Source organism: Peromyscus maniculatus, chromosome 23, assembly GCF_049852395.1.
Source record: "Peromyscus maniculatus bairdii isolate BWxNUB_F1_BW_parent chromosome 23, HU_Pman_BW_mat_3.1, whole genome shotgun sequence".
NCBI lineage: Eukaryota > Metazoa > Chordata > Mammalia > Rodentia > Cricetidae > Peromyscus > Peromyscus maniculatus.
In genome coordinates this window covers 54646707-54656899 of record NC_134874.1, presented here as the reverse complement: position 1 = coordinate 54656899, position 10193 = coordinate 54646707, and the positions used below count along the sequence as shown (strand labels likewise).

The window sequence follows — 10193 nt, the reverse complement described above, 5'->3', positions numbered from 1 at the left end:
ACTCACCCACCACACTGCCCTGTGTGTGTGTGCAAACCTGTGTAACTCACCCACCACACTGCCCTGTGTGTGCAAACCTGTGTAACTACACTGCTGTTTCCCACTAGACAGAAACTCCTCAAGATCAAGGACCCATTCTTTGTTTTTATTTTATTATTATTTTGTTGGTTTGTTTTTGTATTTTGAGACAGGGTCTCTCCGTGGAACAGCCCTGACTGTCCAGGAACTCGCTCTATAGACCAGGCTAGCCTCGAACTCACAGAGATCCGCCTGCCTCTGCCTCCCAAGTGCTGGGATCAAAGGCGTGCGCCACCACCGCCTGGCTCCTTTGTTTTATTTTTGGTGAGCGTAAATCCAGTAAACATCAGAAAATGCCTGAGAGACAGAATGGAACTGAACTCTTGATATGGCTCAAATGTGGAGTTTTTCCCACAGGCTCATATGTCCAAACACTTGGTTTCCAGCTGACAACTGGGAGCCTCACTGATGCACGTAGGATACTGAGATGGGCCTGCTTCTGGCCTAGTTCTTGGTTGGTCGAGATGTGAGCAGGCTCATCCGTGAAGAGAGCCAAGCCAGCCACCCTGTCTTCCCTGCCCGATGCTCAGTCACGTCTCCACTGTGAGTACAAACCTCTCCTCTCATGGGCTGCTTTGTCTGGTATTTTCTCACAGTAACAAGAGAAGAAACAACCACATCACTGGAACCTAGACCATCTTCCCACACTCCTCACTGGGTCTTACTTCCCACAGCAGCAATGCAAAGAATCTCCTGCCTCTAATCACCCTTTAGTCAGGTGATGGAGGAGCCCCGCCACGTGGCTTAGTGGATAAAGGCCTTGTTCCAAGCCCTAAGATTATGATTCCTGGGACCCACATGGTGAGGGGGAGAATCAACTCCCACACGTTGCTCTCTCACCTCCATAAATGTGTGTGTACATACACACACGCACACACACACACACACACACACACACACACACACACACACACACAAATACAATTTAAAACCATTAAAGAGCTGACCAATCATCTTCCCAAAGCACAGATGTTCCATCTTAAGACTCTTTAGGCTCCTTATTCCAGAAGCAAGTCTACCCTGTAACATGGGAACTGAGTTATGAGCCTCATTTCTCCATATGTCCCCAGACTAGGGCCACACTCGTCAGCTTTCTGCCTTTGTACATGGAGTTCCTTCTGCCAGGAATGTCTTTTCTCTTACTCTGAAAATTCTCACTCATTGTATATGACCCAGTTCCCGAGTCACTCTGCTGCCGAGCCCTGCTAGGTCACGCTCTGGAAGAACAGCCTGCTTGCTCCTCTCTGCTGGCAGGCACTGTTTATTCCGACAGCACAATGCCTGCTCAGAGTTATTATCTTCTGCCTTAGCCATTTGAGTCCACAGGCAAGGGCTGACTCTTGCTTAGGTCTCCTGGAACCTACAACTACATGCAGGATATAAGAAGAACTCAATCCTTTTGTGCTTGTAAATCAGTTAACCTATAGAATGGCTAGACAAAGTGGGAAGAATCTGACTGCGTGCCACACTGCCGTACTAAGAATGCAAACCGAGCAGAATTTGTTATACTCCCATCTCTATGTCATGATCCAGTTTTATTTTAAAAGAACAAGAGAAAACACCAGAGGGCACAATTTTTAAGTACATATACGTGTGTATGTGTGTGCTTGGCTGACAGGTGAAGACATTACTCACTGTAGTGTGTGGGTTGGGAAGTAGTCCACATGCCATTTGTAGGTGAGTACAGTTAATTATCAGGGTCTTGCCATGGAGCCAGGCTTGATCCAGCTCTCCATCCTCTTGCCTCAGCTTTCCAAGTGCTGGGTTAACAGGCACATGTACCACACCTGCCTAAAATGAAGTACTAGTTATTTACAGTCATGTTAGTCTGGCACAAAAAAAGAAAAAGAAAAAAAAAAAGGAAGGAATCAACCGGAAAAAAGGGAAAAACCTCAAGTGAAGACGCCACCTTGTATGTTATGAAAGAAGTAAGATCTCTGGCCACAGGTCTCTCCAGCCAAGGCCTTGTTCCTGATGCAAAGACAGGAAAAAAGGCCTTCCCACAAATAAATCCTTTCATTTGATTTCTTAAAAAACAAACAAACAAAAAAAAACAATTTTGAAAATAAAGAAGTACCATTTAAGCCTCCCATGGGAGAGGTCCTGTTACAGGGGCGCTGGACACTTAGTGGGGCTCATAATGACAAATGGGTTCTGCACTATCAGCCAGCAAACATCTGCCTGGCTCTCGCCTCAACCAGCTCTCAGCCCTTTTTTCCTAAGTAGACGAAGACACTCGAAAGGACAGTGTACTTCAGTAATCTTGATAACCTCAGTAGACTTCACAGGTGCTTTGGACTTGGGTTGAACACCAGTTTTGGCTTTTTTTCTTTTCTTTTTTCTATCCACTGATTCATGTTTAACTCCATGAGAGTAACGAGCAAGCGATAGTATGAATTCACTTTAATGGACGATATTAATTCAGCCACAGATATTTATTCAACATCTTCCACATGGCAGGGAATGGGCACTCTATGGCAGCAGAATTCAATTATTTCCACCAGAGTATTTTTCCCCCTAGAATAACATGCTCGGGAGACAATGCTTTATGCACAGGAGACCTTTAATAAACGTGAGCCAGATAAAACTGGAGACTAGAACGGCGTACTGCAGGCAAGGAGCAAAGCTGTGCGGCCTGGAGCACTTGAGTATGCTTTGCCTGGCAGGTGGTCTTTATCTACTGCCTGTATCGTCCCCTGTGGCTAGTTCCGCAGCCATCAGAACCGACACATTCCTTCCCTGGAGGTCTCTACAGCATATCCTCAGACTCACGGCCTGGGAAGAACACCTTCACTCGCGGGAGGGTGAGATCCAGCTCAGTGGATGCAGCAGCGCCTTGCTAGCATTCACAGTGCTCCAGGTTTGATGTCTTTTTTATTTTCCAGCTACTGAGGACTGAACCCAGCGCCCTGGGCATGGAAGGCAGGCTCTTGACGTCTGAGCCATAGCCCCAGCCCTCGGTTTGATCGCTGTTCAGATTCTTTTTTTCTTTTTAAACAGACCGAAGAGGGGCGTCATCAAGGAAGTGGAACCCCACTTTTTAGATTATTTACAGCAACGGGTGGATAGTGAATGGCTCCTAAACGCAGCCCACGGACAGGGCTTTTTTGAGCCCAGCGTTCCGTGAGGGCTGAGCAGATGCCGATCTGCCCCACTCAGGGTTCAGGGGGAGCAGCCTTCACCCCCACGAGCTGCTGGTCGTGCAGCTTTTCCGGGAGTCAGCCGTGGAGGGTCCTTTCTGCTGCTGCTGCAAGCTCACACCACACCGACAGGGCTAAGCAGCGTGTCAGAGGCCACCTGACGCTCAGCGCGGGGAGGGGTTCTCGTCTGACCTTTTTCAGAGAGCACGCTATTCTTGGAGAGAGGTTAGATATGCACGAGAGGCGCAGGTCATCTGCAATGGACACAGAGGTTCCCAGCCAGAACCCTGGCTCTGACAGAAGGTCATGGTAATTCAGGGAAGAGGGGACACCTACAGGCAAAATCAGGTTTTTCTGCAACAAGTTCTTGAGTCCCTGTCAATGCCTTACCAAGTGCTCAGACATTTAAATTCCTCCCTCCCTCCCTCCCTTCCTTCCTTCTTTTCTTTTTTGGTTTTTCGAGACAGGGTTTCTCTGTGTAGCTCTGCCTGTCCTGGATCTCGCTCTGTAGACCAGGCTGGCCTTGAACTCACAGAGATCCACCTGGCTCTGCCTCCTGAGTGCTGGGATTAAAAGTCTTGGCAACCTCCAGGTACACATGTACATTTCTTCAGGACCTTTATGGCCTGTTGTCCCCGCAGGGCGTCTCACAGGTGGGGTCCTGACAGTAAAAGCGCCCGACTGGGAGAGTAGAAAACAGTAAGAGAGGTGGGGGCCTCAGGAGGAAGGACTCTTGCTAAACTGGCATGTCTCCGTGTGCTAGGAGCTGGGCACTTCAACAGGGCACAGGGAAACCCACAGCATCCGACTTTCCTGGGAACGAGCAACTTACCTTACTTTTCACTCTGTGGTCTGAGCTTTACAATTTTAAAATGGATGCATTTTATATTACATTAAAATGAAGACCAATTTTGACAAAATTTAGACAGGAAAAAAAAAAAACAACCCACCAAGCCTGAGAGCTGGCTCCGCAGTAAAGAGCACTGGCTGCTCTTGCAGAGGACCTGGGTTTGATTCCCAGCACCCACATGGCAGCTCACAACCATCTGTAACTCCAGTCTCAGGGGATCTGAAACCCTTTTCTGAACTCCATGGGCACTAGGCATGTTGTACATATACATACATACACACCCATACACATTCAATAAACTAATAAAAACATCTGCAACTTGGGAAAATGAAAAATGACTTCGGAGAAGGATGGGATACAGCGCTTCAGTCAATGTGTACACTTATTCTCCACCATGGCAGAGCATACGGGGGTTGCTGGACGTACATTCCAGGGGGGGTTGATGCCTCCTCCTGCTACATCCCAGAGCTGACCATCAGCATCCTCCCTGCATCATCTCTTGAGTGCATGCAGGATCTGTCTGTCCCCACCGCTGTCACTGCTAAGTTCTCTAGCTTCTTTGAGCTGTCCCTCGAACAAACGCGGACGCTTCACCTCGAGCCATCCTTCCTGGACCACAGAGTATCCAGACCAATTTCTCTGGGTAGAAACCTAATAATGCCCTCCCCTGATTAAACCCTTCAATAAATCCTCCTTGTGAAAAGACAGAACCAAGGCAAATGCATATCCCCCCTTTAATCACAGGCTTAGGGCGATCTGCCGGCACGCTTTGCCAGCACGCTGTGGCCACCCCCCGCCCCCCGACTCTACACCCGGACAGCTGCTGCAGCCCCACCGGCCTCTCCACTCGGTCTCGGCCAAACAGTCCTTTGCCTGGCGACTTCTGCACTTGAGCCTTTCTCTACCTTGAACCCATTCCATCCAGGCTAAAGGTCATCCCCAAGGGCTTCCAGTGTTTATCCTGGCACGGGAATATGGCTCCCAGGACTTTTCAGTAACGCAGAGGCCTCACTGGGTGCCCGCAGCCTCCCTGCAGCTCCTACACTGAACATTCCCTGAGGCGGAGCTGTCTCACTTCTGCGTCAGCCCTCAGATAGAGCCTGGTGCGCGGCGGGTCCTCGAGCAACGCGCTGACTGACCAGCGACGCCATATTTCATGTACCTACATGATTAAGTATTGATGTTTTACAGGCATTTACTATTTAACTGAAATACTTCTGTTCTGGAAAGCATTTTAGCAGCTGGACAGCTTGTGAAAACGTTCTCAGCGTACACAAGCTCCTCTGGCAGCATATATCACTAAACAGAGGATCACAAGCTCTTCCCACAAATAAAAAGAGCAATGCATCGTTGGAAGTTTAAATCCAGTGTAAAGGAGCGGCCAGTCGATTGTGTGGAGAACTCGAAAGTACAGATCTCTCTGTTAGCATCGTAAGCACACATCTCCAGGCTTCTGACTCCTGTCAGCTCATTCTCGTCCGAGTGGGAGCATGCCACCCCACTCCAGCCCCAGAGGCAAACTCTGTCCTCGGGTGTCTCTCCACCTGTCCGTCCCACTCCTCTTCAGAGCGGCTGCCTCTTCCGCATCTTACCTGCAGAGCCCGCTCCAACCCCAGGCCGGCTCTCAGCAATCTGCCACTAACACTGCTTTAACAACGCTCAGCAGTGACTCCTATGCTGCCAAATCCAGGTGCTACTTCCTGTCACCTCCCCCAGGTCACAGAAGCCATCCCATGGGCCTGGTGGTTTCCTCCCAGAAACGGGGAGCTTTTCAGACCCCCGGTTCCACTCCTTTCCTGTGGGGCCAGCTCCTGTGCTGCCCTCGGCGTGGTAAAGACGAGATGAGCTCAGTTCCTCTCTGCCAGGAAACCCCTAGGGCTGGAGGAGGGTGGTTCTGCTTGTTTTTAACTAGGGCTGCCCTTGGTGAGCCATTTATGATTACTTCTTCCTAAGAACAATAAGCCAATTCAGTATTAGTCTCCAGGAAACCATAGCCCTATAACCTTCATAATATAATGATTAACAAGGGATTTTCCCATCTTATGTTACAGTAACATTTTTATCCGGGCCGTGGCAGCTGAGAATGAATGTTTAGCTGAGTCACTAAGTTCTGACTAAGGACATTAAGGGGAAATGCCACGTGACCCCTTCACAATCCGCAGAGGACGGTGTTTCCCCCAAGCCGCCTCTGTCCTAGTACCTGGAATGCAAAGCCCTCCATCCTCTGACAGGAGTCTGAGGCCAAGGACAACAGAGCAGTAAGACAGAAAGCTTTGGCTCCCTGACATTATGGGGTGCAATGTCAGGCTTACAGCACACCGAGCCCAGTCTCATGGGGTCTAAGGAGCACATTTCCAGCTTGGTAAGCCCACGGGCGTTCTGGCTGTCCGCCACCGAGAACGGAATCCATTTCTAAGCAGTCCTGTAATCTGCCCTCCATGCTCCACTGCGACAGGTGTGTCAAGATGCCTACCAACTGTCTCAAAGCACACATGCTTCCTTCACAGACAGACAGACAGACAGACAAGGTCCAGCGGCTCCAGTGAGAGAAGAGTTACTAGCATCTACGTTTTAACTAGTGCCCGCGACCCTGTTATCCAGCCTCTACTCTGGTTATCTTTTATTTTAAGTGCTGGAAGCTGGACGCATGGTCTCACTATGTGGGCACGCCTGTGCTCTCCCGGTGAGCTCCGCCTCCAGTCCACTTTCAGTTTGCAATGACCAGAGATGCGTTCCGAGTGTGGTGAAAACCAAGTCTCCGCACTTCCGTCTTTCTACTACACCCCATGCTGCCTCATACCTCAAGCCTCCCCACCGCCTGGCACAGCTCCCGCCTGGCCCCGCCTCCGCCTGACCCCGCCCCGCCTGACCCCGCCCCGCCTGACCCCGCCCCCGCCCCCGCCCTGGCACCGCCCCTGCCTGGCACTGACCCATCCTGCCCTCTTCCCTTGTTTTGCTTTTTTTTTTTGAAATAGGATATCATGCTTTGCTGCCCAAGTTGGCCTCCAACTCAGTTGTAACCCAAGTCGGCCTTGAACCCACAATCTTCACAGCTTCCAGGCCAGCAAGTGGTGGATTACAGCAAATGTCACCGCACTCAGCTCCCCCTTTTAATTTACTCTCTGAGGCAGGATGGGCAGTATTGGAGAAATTATTAAGGCCACTCCACGTAGTTAAAAGGAAGATTTATTTAGTGGATAACTTACAAATGAAGGGATAGGTAGGTCACAGGGTCTGGGGAAGGTGTATCACAGTCCAGCAGTGTTCTCTGGAGCTCTGCTCGGTCAACCTCCACTGCCCAGAGTCCCAGAACAGAGAAAGCACTCGCCCATCTCGATCTTGGCCCCGCCTTGTAGGCATGACAGTTGCCGAAGCCTCAATGGGGTTGGAACTTCCAGATCAAAGCTGGAATGGTTACCCACTACATCTCCCCCTTTTTGTCTAAATAAGAAGGTTCTAACCTAATACAAGACTATATACAAAGGAATGGTTATCAAATGTTGTCCAGGAATAATGAGGGATAATGACCTAGATAAGATGGAACTACAACCAATGTGAACAGTATCAAGCAAGAAACACATACTAAAATCCAGAGAAGTATAGAGCATAGGTAAATGGCATGTTACAAAGATCATTCTAAAAGGTGTCCTATCCTAAAGAACCTGAATCTAATACTTAATATGTTCTATCTAAGATTATATATATATATATAATATATATATATATATTATATATATATATATAAAGTTGTAACTATAACTGCTAGTCTTCAATCCCATCAAAGACCTGAGAAGGAATATAATGGTACCTGAGAAATGGTAGATGGATGCAAGCAACTTTCGGGAATCTTGCAAAAGTAGACCAAGACAGCTGGCAGCCTGGACAGTCACCTAATGTTTCTCAGCATTGTTGGTGCATTCAAACTGGCTACAGGCCTAGAGTATCTGACAGATCATTTTCAGAAGCAGGATTTCTGAAAGACCATCTTACCCTGTCTTGGCAGAGTACAGTGGTCGCTTTCCTTGTGTCCCGCTTGTCCAGAAAGGACAGCATTGCATTTGTACTGTCAGCCATCAAGGCAAGGGCAGTTCTTTGTCCAGTAGGCCATTTTGTGCCAAGAAGACAAACTTCCAAATGGAAATGTCTTAGAAGCCCAACATTCTCTCGGGATCAGTTGGTGTAGCCAGGAGCAATTGTGTCTCATGTCAACAGAATTCTAAGTTATTTCAATGCCATATTCTTTTTTTTATGCTCCTATATTCCAACACACACCTCTAGGTAGGCGGGGGCGGCCATTGTTTGAGTCCCAGATGAAAAGAACTCATTTTAAATTTAAAATCCTCAGATTTAAAGTCAAGAGTCACAACTGAGAAAGCAGGTCTCTCCATTTTTAAGATGGCACACCAGTCTCAGTGTGAGGATTCAGTAAGACCATGAAGACTCCTCTGCTTGGGAACCATGTTTACCTTGCATACAATGCTGGGCTTCAGTTAGCTACAAGCTCATCATCCAAGCCAAACTGTGAATTAGAAACATGCAGCCCTCTAAAGTTAATTATTTAATTAACTAATTCTTACTGTGTGCACGTGGATGATGTGTGTGTCAGGCCATGCATGTACCCTTGCTTGTATGTGGAGATCAGAGTACAACTGTGTGGATTCAGTGCTTTCCTCCTTTATGTGAGTTCTAGGGATCGAACTCGGTTGCCAGGCCTGAGCAGCAAGCACCTTTACCGACTGAGCTCTCCTGCTGGCCCAGCCTTCCAATTTCTTATCTACACAAGACTGTCGGGATCCTTAAATAAATTCACACTATTCTTAGTCATTCATTAAATCAGTTGGACTTACAGCTCTCAGAATGTTCTCTGGGATGTAGGTCTATCTTTCACATGTCCTAGTAGACTTCATTATAATGTTGATACTAGGAACTGATGCCCGTACACAACAAACAGCCAAAAAAAGTTTAACTATTTACTCACATAGGGCTATTAAAGCATCAGTTCTTACATCCCTCCGTCCTTCTGAACAAAATGAAAGGGCTTCCTTTTATCTTAAAGCGTCTGGAAAAATACTAACAGAAAGATATTTTTGAGGAACAAACTGATAATAGAACTATCAGGAGCCCAGGACAACACCCTTCTCAGAAGCACAGGAAGTATGACTAATCTCTCAAAAAGATGAGAGTGAGAGAATGGGAGGCTAGTTCCAAACCGTGCAAAGCAAACAAACCAGCGGAGAATATCAGCCAGGAGCCAACAGGGCCCACGAAAACCACCATCCCGTGCATGCTATCATGCATGTCTGCCATTCTAGCCATCATAAATATTATTTAACAAACAAATACTTATTGAAGATTCATCATGTGCTCAGCACTGCCATGAAAAGAGGAAACTTTGTACAATATCTATTATTACAAAATAACATTAGTACAAATTAGAAAATAGAAAGTAAGAGATATATTTAAAATATAGAGCAACATAAAGTATAACTGCATATGCATACTCAAGCCAAGACTGCATTGCTCAGGAATTAGCAGGGACAGAGAAGCTAGATTCTGAACGCTAATATAGTCATGTAATTGATTAATCGTCATCGTTGCCGTCACCACTGCAATGCTGGGAATCAACCCCACGGCCTGACACTTGCAAGGTTCTACCACTGAGCCGCATCCCCACTCCTGGGTCAGGAAGGCAAAACATGCATAAGAAAGGCAAAGGATGTGTGTATGACAGGCGTTTGCACATATGTATGGATGAATGTGGGTGCGTGTACACCACAGCACACATCTGAAGGCCACAGCACACATCTGAAGGCCACAGCACACATCTGAAGGCCACAGCTCACATCTGAAGGCCACAGCACACATCTGAAGGCCACAGCACACATCTGAAGGCCACAGCACACATCTGAAGGCCACAACTCACATCTGAAGGCCACAGACAGGGTGCTTCTGGGAGTTAGTTTTTCCTTCCATTCTGAGTTCTAGGGACTGAACTGAGGTCAATGGGCTTTTGTGGCAGGCGCTTTACCCCCTGGGCCATTTCACTGGCCCATATTAGTTCAATAAGAACTATTTAAACAAATCAGAAAAGAAAATAAACCTTATTCTTTTTTTTTTTTTTTTTT

At 47.6% G+C, this 10193-nt stretch overlaps 1 long non-coding RNA gene across 1 annotated transcript; it reads right to left on the bottom strand.

Moving 5' to 3' along the window:
• On the bottom strand, positions 1–6791 carry LOC107401519 (uncharacterized). The gene is made up of 3 exons (XR_006067635.2): positions 5661–6791; positions 1714–1869; positions 1–375 (listed from the first exon to the last, which is right to left on the bottom strand). It is a non-coding gene; the product is annotated as an uncharacterized LOC107401519 (long non-coding RNA).
• Between the last annotated feature and the right edge of the window lie 3402 nt (positions 6792–10193).